General features: G+C 43.4%; 1 protein-coding gene and 1 pseudogene across 1 annotated transcript in view; one reads left to right on the top strand and one right to left on the bottom strand.

Moving 5' to 3' along the window:
* Window positions 1-11,116, bottom strand: part of Enthd1 (ENTH domain containing 1) — a 153,839-nt gene that overhangs the window by 133,293 nt on the left and 9,430 nt on the right.
* On the top strand, window positions 8,062-10,336 carry LOC103748633 (annotated as a pseudogene).

The following is an 11,116-nucleotide window of genomic DNA, read 5'->3' as shown; positions in this document are numbered from 1 at the left end:
GCAGAGGATCCAGGTTCGATTCCCAGCACCCACATGGCAGCTAAGAACCGTCCTTAACTCCAGTTCCAGGGGAATCTGAAGGCCTCTTCTGACCTCTGCGGCATTGCACCACACAGGTGCACTCACATACATGCAGGCAATACTCATACACATAAAATAAAATAAAATATGAAAAAGAATGTAAAAAAAAGAAGAAAGAAAAAGAAGAAAAGTGAATAGAGGGAAGACAGGCGGAGCCCTGCACTGGCTGAAATCCCTCATCACCTGGTGGAAACCTGACCACGCAGAGCTAAGAGCTGCTGGTGCCTTCTCCGCCTCAATGCATTGGTTCCTTCTGATAACAGAATTACACAAGTAAAGTAACATGTACATGTTGTGAATGGAACTTAAAGGCAGATCCAAGGAAGTCCTGGGGAGGAATTTGGTAGGATTTGTTTCTTGGAGAAGAATGTCATGGGCGGGGGGTCAGTTGACTTATAAAGAGGGGTTCACTAGGGGCTGCAAGTTCTAGGCAGCTCCTCTTTAGTCAAGTTATATAGCTATGTATCCATATGTTCTGCTTAGGATGGAATCAGGGCCTGAGAAGATGCAGAAACTCCCTCTTGGATGCCCTTACTTTGGCTCAAGGTCATAGTCATGTGGCAGTCTGCTAAGATGGCTTTCCCTGCCTCTGCAGCACCCCTGGCCTCAGGCCTTCCATGTGGGAGAACATGGTGTCGGGAGTACACTTGAGCCTGCCAACAAGGAAGCAGGGGACATAAAATGGAGGGCACGGGGACTGGAGAGAAGGTCCAATGGTTAAGAGCACTTACTCTTCTCTGAGGACCGGGGTTCAGTTCCCAGCACCCACATGCCAGTTTACACTTGTCCTTAACTCCAGCTTGAAGAGATCCATCTCCCTCTTCTCCTCTCTTTGGGCACTGCACACACATGGTGCACTTACATATATGCAGGCAAAACAGTCCATACACATAAAAGAAAAATTAAAAATAAAATAAAATGGAAGGCACAGAAGGCTCGGCCTCTTGATTCTCTTAGTCTTGTGCTCTTTACTTTTCAATGTCAGCCTTCCAAAGAGCACTTTTTTTGGATACAGAGTCTCATCTAGCCCAGGCTGGCTTCAAACTTACTATGTAGCTGAGGCTGGCTTTGAACTCCTTCTTCTCCTACCTCCATTGTGTCAAGCACCTTAGTTTTAAGGTGTGCTCTTTGGGCTGGGTATGGTGGTTCATGCCCATAGTCCCAGTCCTTGACACCTTATAGTTTGAGATAGGCTCTCTCACTGATTAGGCTAGATTGGTTGGCCAATGAGTCTCAGGGATCCTCTTGTCTCCATCTCCCTAGTGCTGTGATAACAGACATGCACCCAGCTTTTTTATGTGGGTTCTGGGGATTGAACTCAGTTCCTCATGCTCTCACAGCAAACACTTTACAGACTAGCCATTTCCCTAGTCCCCTCACAGTACTATTTGAGGGGCTAGAGAGAAAGCTCAGTAGTTAAAAGCACTCACTGCTCTTCCAAAGGACCTGGGTTCAGTTCCCAGCACCACATAGTGGCTAATAACCATCAGTAACTCTAGTTCCAGAGGATTTGACATCATCTTGTGGCCTCTACCAGCACTGCATGCACATGATGCAGTTACATATAAGCAGGCATAACTCTTTACACAATACTGTTTAATGCTATGTTATTCCTGACTATGAATAGATGGCTTTTACAAAACTGGCAACTGCTAATAAAATTATATAAATCTAATTTAATTATATCCCTAAACATTCCTGGCAGAATTTGAGAAGCAAAGAATTAACCAAATTCACAGAAGGAAAAAATAAATAAAACAATGAAAGAATTAGAATTCCCGGCACTAAATGATTGGCAAACAATGGAATGAACTTATGGGCACCATTGGCTCCTTCCATGACTTTGCTGTGGTTGGTAATGGTTTGAGTTGTCCCCTGAGGACTCCTGTTACTTAGGCTTCAGTCTGGCCTAGTGGGCAGGCTTCAGTTAACCTAGGTGTGTGCCCTGGGAAGAGACTGTGGGACTGAGGTGTCTCTGGCTTTCTCCTCGCCTGTGCTTTTCTTGTGATACCACCCTCCTTGAGGTTCTTGCTAGAGCCAAACCAGTGCTTGATACTTTGCCCTCAAATCTCTACAACTGTGAGCTAACGAACTCTCTTCTTTACAAAATTAGTCTGCCTTTGGTATTTCATCATAAGAATCAAAACTGGATTAATATCCCCTCCATTCTCTTTTTACTTATTCTTTTTCTTGTTATTTATAAGGATAATTTGTGATTATTATAAACAATAGAAAAGGTGACCACCCCACATACACATGAAAAAGCCACCCACCCCGTTTTGGGAGCACACTTACCGTTCAGTCAGCAGACAAGGCCTCCCTGGTGAATACTCACAACGAGCTCTATATCAATTGGAACACATATCCCAGGGAATGCAAATAATAAAGGACTCAGCTCTAACAGTATTAGATAGCCTTGACTGATGACTTGTTATGGGGCTGACCCTCAAACATGTCTCTAATCCTCACAACCACTCTCAGAGTTAATTACTAAGTCCACTTTACAAAAGAAACCCAGTAGAGTTTCAGGTGATGGCATAACGTAGCCAAAGTCACAATGTTGTAAGGAAGCTGGGATCAGTTCCATAAGATGAGCCCCACACCTCAGTTTCTTGAGTGACCTTGGCCTAGGATATGACGCTATTTTGTTTGCTGAAAATCCTGAGAGAATAATTCTGTTGGCACAGCGCTGGAAGCTCCCTTCATTTGTTTACTTTCTCTGTCGTCTATGTGTGCACAATGAACAGAGTTCTGTGGGAACACTAAGCAGTGGGCGAAGGTCACAGTCAATTCTAAATGAATCCATGTTTGGCTTCTTGTGCTCCTGATTACCCACACGGTTGTATTTGTTAAGGGAACCAAAGGCTAGCTAGAACATTTCACTACTTTAAGTAGAGATACTTTGCTCAAATACACAGAGATATAGCTTATAGCCACAGGTTATGATGACCCCAAATCTATAACATGCTTGTTAAAGGAAACTATTTGTTCATCAGAAATACCTGTTATAGGAAATCACGCTGCTTCCCTAAGCTACAGATGAACTCAAGGATCTGGTGTTAATAACCCATCACCAGTGAGCACAGCTACGCTGCATTTATCAGTCCGCAACCTCATTCCAGGTGTACCCTCTGTTGAGGTTTTTTACTAGTGCTGTCTGACAGGAGTAAGAAAAAACAAAATTCAGTCTGATCCACTGCAGAGCTAGAGTCTTCCCTGTGGTGCTTGGCTGTGGCTCCTCAGCCTCCTGCCACTCCAGGTCAAGTCTCTTTGGTTCCAAGGAGCGATACTCTCAAATTTTAGGTATTTGACGTTATAGCCTTGACACAGCTAATCTCATTTAAAGTGATTTGTCTTACTTTTTAAAAGATGTTTCTTTTTCTTGAACTCCTTTCTAGATAGCTCAGCTCTCTTCAGCTTATTAGAGTTCCTTGACAAGGGTAAAATCTCTTATTCTTTTCCCTCCTACCTTCCCTGGGTTCCCTTTCTGTCTGAACCTTTTCAGGAATCAGCTCTCTTCAGCTTATTAGAGTTCCTTGACAAGGGTAAAATCTCTTATTCTTTTCCCTCCTACCTTCCCTGGGTTCCCTTTCTGTCTGAACCTTTTCAGGAATCAGTACCTGGTGTTTTCTTTCCTTCTATGAAAATCTGAACTCACCCTCACCAAGAATTTTAATAATTTATAACCTAACATAAACATAAATAATGCATTATGTCTTCCAGAATCTCTGCTTCTATGGTTTAATTTATAGCTGTGACTGAAGGCTTAAAAGGCTTAGTTCTTAGTTCAAGACTTCTAAACTTTGGTAAGTAAAATAGGTGATTGGTGTGCGTCTAAGTTTTAGACAACAGAACAGAAAAGCGGCCTATGCATAAGCCAGCCCTGAATACAGGTTCGAGCTGCCTCATTTCCCAAGTAACTGACGACGCTGGAAAAGCAAAATGGCATGTTACCAACAGATGCCACTTCGAATAAAATTGCTTAGCATAGCTTTTTAACAACACCGAAAATTCGTCATTTAAAAATATATCCCTTTTTAGCCAGGTGTGATGGAGCACGCCTTTGGTCCCAGCACTCGGGAGGCAGAGGCAGGCAGATCTCTGTGAGTTCAAGGCCAGCCTGGTCTACATAGCAAGTTCCAAATCATCTGGGGCTACAGGGAGATCCTTCAAAAAGACAAAATAATAATGGTGGTGGTGGTGATGATGTATCCCTTTTTGAAAATATGCCCTTAATTTAAATATACATATATGTATTTATGCATGAAATGGCCTTGTTAAAGAAAATTAACTGCAAGTTCATGACTTATCTAATTCAGAATTAAAAGGCACATATTTCAAACCTATAATGCACATGTTCCCTAAAACTTGAATTAGTTTTAAAAGACCATCATATTTGTATGTGTATAATTTGATAGTATGAAAAATTTTACATTTCATTGGGCATTTTCCAGACAGTTTTAATTAAGTTTATTCTAATTGTTCAACAGAATTTCGTTAAGGTATTTTTAAGGCTCAGTTATGAGCCTTAAAGTATCTTAATAGAATATGCCTAAACAGTCTCAGGATATGTGAGTTCTAATTGTGTTCAGCCATTAATTAACTGTGCAGCCTTACCTACAAAAAATCTCACTGAGCTCTGGCTTATCATCTCTGTAAGAGATAATATTCCAGGCAGAGCCCCCAGTCCAAGGGGGGGGGCAGTGTTCTAACCAATAGATGCCTGAAGGCTTGGGTAGTACCAAACCCTAGCAATACTATGCTTTTCCTACCAATACACACTTAAGAAGTTTCACGCTCCACTTTTTAACAAGGTCTGCCCTCAGAGAAATGAGTTAATGAATCTCGACAATCTAGAAGGGAAACGCCCAACCCAATCTCCCCTAATCATCTGTTCAACTGAAGGTGGGACAGGACACACAGGAAGCATGGGAGGTATTCACTCCACAGGCTCCCTAAAGCACTGAGGCCTACTCACAGGATGCCTTCCCTGCTGGTCTCTTCAGGACACCACCAAAGAAAGACGTGTGTATCAAAATTCCTCCTACCTGTTCATCATAATGAAAGACTGAAGAGAGAGTGCCAACATCAACAATACATACAGGGACTGCAGGGACGTTGGAATCATCATGAATGCTTAAGATGCGGACGGCGCTAATGGGTACAGGGACAGCCTGCAGGGGAGCTAGGCAATGTCAGCAGAGGGACAGAAAAGCTAAAAAAAATCAAAAGGAAAAGCTGAAGATCAGATGTGCCATAACAGACACAAGAGTGCCTTTGGTGGCCTTACCGTGGACAGGACACGGCTGAGCAAAGAATCTGAGTTCGAGAGCATCTCGGTAGAAACCCAAACTGAAAAGCAAAGAGAAAAGAAAAGCATGACAAATAAACAGAGCAGAACAGCCACACGGGCAGCGCGACTCTGAGGTAATATATCGATGGGAATTAAGGAAAATGAGAGAAAGAAATTAACAGAAAAAATATTTGAAACAACAGCCACTGAAAATTCCCCCCAAATTAAAGCCAGACACAAACTACAGTTCAGAGGAGCCCAGAGAACTGAGCGGGTCATGTGCCAGAAAATGACCCTAGGCCTGTCATTTTCAAACTACATTAAATCAAAGATAAAGGGAAAAAAAATCCTGAAAGAAGCCAGAGGAAAAATGACTTTGCCTGTAAAGGAACAAAGACGAGAATTATATTCACCTTCTCCTCAGAAACCACGGAAGCAAGAAGAGAAGGGACACAAATATTTAAAGTGTTAGGAAAAAACCCACCAGCCTAGAGTCTGTACCCTATGAAACTGTCCTTCAAACATGAAGGAGAAATACTTTGTCCAACCAAAATCAAGGGAAGGTGCTACCTACATGCCTGTCTTGCAAGGAAGGGTCAGAGAAACGCTTTGGTGAGAAGGAGAACAGCTGCCTGAAAGAGGAGTGAGTGCACAGAGCTGAGCCAGGGAAGGTAAAACAAAAGCCTTTCTTCTCCTTATTGTTAGTGATCTACAACAGTTTGTTCAACATAGTAACAGTGGGGCCTCACTGTAGCTCACCTGGTGAGTGCTTGCCTAGCATGCATGAAGCCCTCAGTTCAATCCCTAAGTACCATTTAAGCTGGGCCTAGTGTGCATGCCCAGGTACTAGGGAGGTAGAGGCAGGAGGAACAGAAGCTCAAAGTCATTCTGGGCTACATAGTGAGTTCAAGGCCCATCCCACAATACAAAAGACCCTGTTAAAATAGTAATAGATGGTGACATATTTGATTATGTATGCTTGTATGTATATAGGTGATTATGTGTCAACAAAATGAATGACATCAATAATACAAGGACAAGAAGGGTATGAGTCCAGCCTGGTCTACATAGTGAGTTCTAGGCCAGCTGGGGCTACAGGAAAACTCTGTCTAAAAAAAAAAAAATACTATGGGACTGGAGAGATGGCTCAATGGTTAAGAGCACTGGACGCTCTTGCAGAGGACCAGGTTCGGTTCCCAGCACCTACTTCGTGGCTAACAATCATCCACAGTTCCAGGGGATCCAATGCCCTCTTCTGACTCTGAGGGCATTTGCACGACACAGGTGCACCTACCTATCTATAGGCAATACACTCATACATAAAAAATTAAAATAATAAAAGTAGAATTTTTAAAAATGCTAGCACTACCCGTGAGGTTGTTCAGTGTGTCATAGTCAGCTTTCCTTAGCTATAACAAGCACCATAGGTAACCAATTCATAGAGAAAAGGTTTACTTTGTGTCTCACCGCTGGCAGTTTCAGGCCATGATGACTGGCTGGCTCTGTTGCGTTGGGGTCTGGGATAAGGCAGCACATGGTAAAACTGAAAGAAAAGAAGGCGACAGGGAAGGGTCCCCCAGTTCTCTTCAAAGAGCAAAGACATGCTGCTGTTGACTAGAAAATACAACTTACTAACTTTGTGACATGCAGCAAAAGTAGCACTTAACGGGGACTGGTGGGGTGGCGCAGTGGGTCAAAGCACCTGCATCACAAATGAGGACCTCGGTTTGAATCCCTAGCGCCTAAGTAAAGCTGAGCATAGTGCACCTATCTGCAGTCCCAGTGCTCTACAGAGAAACAGGAGGTGGGACAGGAGAAGCCTCAAGAACTCCTGGACCAGCCAGGCTGGAGTAGACACAGGCAGATACCAAACACACTGTCTCAAAGCAAAGTGGAGGGTGAGGGCTGACATGGGGGTTGTCCTCTGACCTCCATACTCACACCGCAGCACATACACCCACAGTCACACACATGCACACACACGCGCGCACACACACACGCACACCCACACGCACCAACACACACCAACACCCACACACACACCAACACACATGCACATGCATGCACACACACCAACACCCACACACACACCAACACACACGCACACACACGCACACACACACCAACATGCGCGCGCACACATGCACACACGTGCGCACGCACCAACACACACACACATGCACACACACACGTGCACACACACACAGAGCACTTTGAGAGAAATTTATAACCCTGAACACATAGGTTAGAGGAAGAAAAATTAAGTCAATCTCCTAATTGTCCTACCTTAGGAACCTAGAAAAACCAACAACAAATTAAATCCAAAATAAGAAGAAAAGAAACAGGGTGGGAGGGATGCCTCAGTAATTGGGAGAACTGGCTGCTCTTGCAGAGGACCCAGGTTTGGTCCCCAGCACCCACATGGCAACTAACAACCATCAGTAACTCCAGTTCCGGGGATCCAATGCCCTTTTCTGGCCTCCATGGGTACTGCATGGCATCGGTAACTTACATACTTGCAGGCAAAACACTCATACATATAAAATAAAAATAAATTTTAAAAAATTTAATTATAGAAATCAATGAAGCAAAACACATGAAATGAATAGAAAAAAATGAAACTGGAAGTTGATTTTTTTTTAAATCAATAACCAGAAGGCAAACCTCTTTCTGTTCCCAGTGCAGCCATGGCTTGTGGTCCCAAGAAACATCTGAAGGGTGTAACAATTCTAAAACATTAGATGCTGGAAAAATCTATTGGCATGTTTGTGCTTTGTCCATCCACTGGTCCCCACAAGTTGAGGGAATGCCTGCCTCTCAGTATTTTCCTAAACTACAGACTTAAGTACGTCCTGACAGTAGTGACATAAAACAGATCTACATGCAGCACTTCATTAAGACTGAAGGTAGCCTGGTGTGGTGGCACATGCCTTTAATCCCAGCACTCAGGAGGTAGAGGCAGGCGGATCACTGTGAGTTCAAGGCCAGCCTGGTCTACATAGTGAGTTCCAGGACAGCTGGGGCTACAGGGAGACCCCCATCTCAAAAACACACACAAAAAAAGAGACTGAAGGTGAAGTCAGCACTGACATAAACTACCCTGCGGGGTTTATGGATGCCATCAACATTGAGAAGACTGGGGAGAATTTCCATCTGATCTATGACACCACGGGTCGTACTGAACCCGAGGAAGCCAAGCTCAAGTTGTGCCAAGTGAGGATCTTTGTCAGCATAAAAAGAATCTCTCATCTGTAACCCACAATGCTCGCACCATTTGCTATCCTGATCCCTTCATCAAGGCGAATGGCTCCACTCAGATTGATCTGGAGATTGGTAACCAGTAACTGACTTCCAGTCTGACACTGGTAACCTGTGTATGGTGACCAGAAGTGCTAAATTGGGAAGAACTGCTGTGATCACCAACTGAGAGAGACGACATCCAGGATCTGCTGATGTGGTTCTCATGAAAGATTCCGATAGCAACAGCTTTGCCACTCCACTTTCCAATGTTTTCGTTATCGGCAAAGGCAACAAACCATGGATTTCTCTTCCCTGGGGAAAGGAATCCACCTCACCACTGTGGAAGAGGGAGGGGAGGGGAGGGGAGGGGGAGGGAGGGGAGAGGAGAGAAGAGAGTCTGACAGCCAAACAGAGCAGGAGAAATACTGGAGAAGTGTTTGTGCTCTGACAAGCCCTTCCAGGTGACAGGCTGGAGGTATAATCAAACAACATGGTGGATTTTGAAAAATCAGTAAACTCAATAAGTCAGAAACAAGGAGAGAACACAGTCATCGCACATCAGAAAGGGAGGAAAGGGAGGACATTACTATAGATCACTAAAGGACAATTAAAATCAAATAAAGGGCAGGGCGTGTGGCACACTCAGGAGGTAGAAGCAAGCAGATCTCTGTAAGTTCAGGTCAGCCTGATCTACCTAGGGCGTTCCAGTCCAGTGAGGGCTACAGAGTCTCAAAATATAAAACAAAGAAAAATGTCAAATAAAAGAGTAATATAAAAAAATACTCTGCCCCAAAACTTGATAACTTGGATGAAATGGTCGAATTACTTGAAAAGTACAATCTTCGAAAACTCATACAATCTGAATAGATCTATGCCATGAAAGAAATCGAGTCAATAATTAAAACCCTTTCTAACCAGGTGTGGTGGTGCATGCCTTTAATCCCAGCATTTGGGAGGCAGAGACAGGTGGATCTCTGTGAGTTCGAGGCCAGCCTGGTCTACATAGCGAGTTCCAGGCCAGATGGGGCTACAGGAAGACCATCTCAAAAAGACAAAAACAAAACAAAACAAAACAAAAAAACTAGGCTCCATTGAATTTATGGGTGAATGTTGCCAAACATTTAAGGAAGAAGATATACTAATTCTCCACAATCTCTTTAAGAAAATAGGTACAGAAAAAAACACCTCTATCTCATTCTTATAAGGTAAACCTCACTCTAATAAAACTCAGAAATATAAGAAAACTACAGACCAATAGTTCTCATGAGCACAGATATAAAAATCCTCAATAAAACATTATCAAATCAAATCCAACAATAAAAAATGCATGCCATAACCAAGTAGGATCTATCCCAAATATACGAAGTTGTTTCAGTATCCAAAAATCACTTACTGTAATTCATCCCATCAATAGCCTAAAGAAGAAAAGTCACATGACAATGTCAGTAGCTACAGGTAACATAGTTGTCTATCTAGAAAATCCAAAGGAATCAACAACAAAATGGTCCTAAAGCAAATATATCATTACAGTGAGGCTGCAGGATATAAAGTTCACAATTTGGAATTAGAAACAATGCTTGGAAGGGTGGAGTGAAGCAGTGCCTTCTGGACCTGATGGATGACTGCACTCTGGAACTCAGAGCCAAGGTGGCTGCCTTCGTAAGATCAGCAGCACGGAGCAGGAGGTGCTCACAAGCCCTCACCCCTCTGAGGAGCTACTGACAGCTGATAGCTTCTGAGGGAGAGTCACTCTTCTTTAAGGGTAGTTAGACTATGCTCCAGTGGATGGCCACATACCCAGGAGTATATGGGTTACTAAAAAAGAGGGTAGGATGTTGGGAAGAGGTTGGGAGGTGGGGTGGATCTGGGAAGAGTTACGGGGAGAAGTGTGGGGGATGAATATGGCCAAAATACATCAAATGCATGTATGAAATTCTCAACTCATTAAAAAAATTTTTTTTAAACCCATAATACCAGGGCAAGAATGATGGCTCAGTGATGAGTGTTTGCTGCACAACCATAAGGACCCGAGTTCAAATCCCAGCACCCATGTAACAAGCCAGGCTTGGTCTCCCACATGCCTACAACCACAGCACTGTTAGGGGGGCAGAGACGGGGATCACTGGGGCTTGCTGGCTGCCAAACTAGCTGAAAAATGTGAGCTCCAGGTTCAGGGGAGAGACTCCACCTCAAAGGAGTAAGACAGAGTGATAGAGGGGGGACACCTGACACCCTCCTCTGGCTTACAAACACATATACACACACCACACACACATATACACATGTGGATATATGACAGACATATGTACACCACACTCATATACACACACATTTAAAAACCCACAATACCACTAATATTAACATGCAAAAAAATGAACCAGGTATAAATATAACAAAATTGTACAAGATCTAAGGAGAATTACAAGACAAGGACTTGAAAGATGAGGAATCAGCAAAATGGTAGAACAGGACCAGCCAGAGTCAGTCTCCTCTATTATCCAG

This window comes from Nannospalax galili, unplaced genomic scaffold (assembly GCF_000622305.1).
Source record: "Nannospalax galili isolate Female #2095 unplaced genomic scaffold, S.galili_v1.0 scaffold445, whole genome shotgun sequence".
In the NCBI taxonomy this organism is placed as follows: Eukaryota; Metazoa; Chordata; class Mammalia; order Rodentia; family Spalacidae; genus Nannospalax; species Nannospalax galili.
The sequence above is the reverse complement of the archived record's forward strand: the minus strand, read 5'-3'. Positions and strand labels throughout refer to the sequence as shown.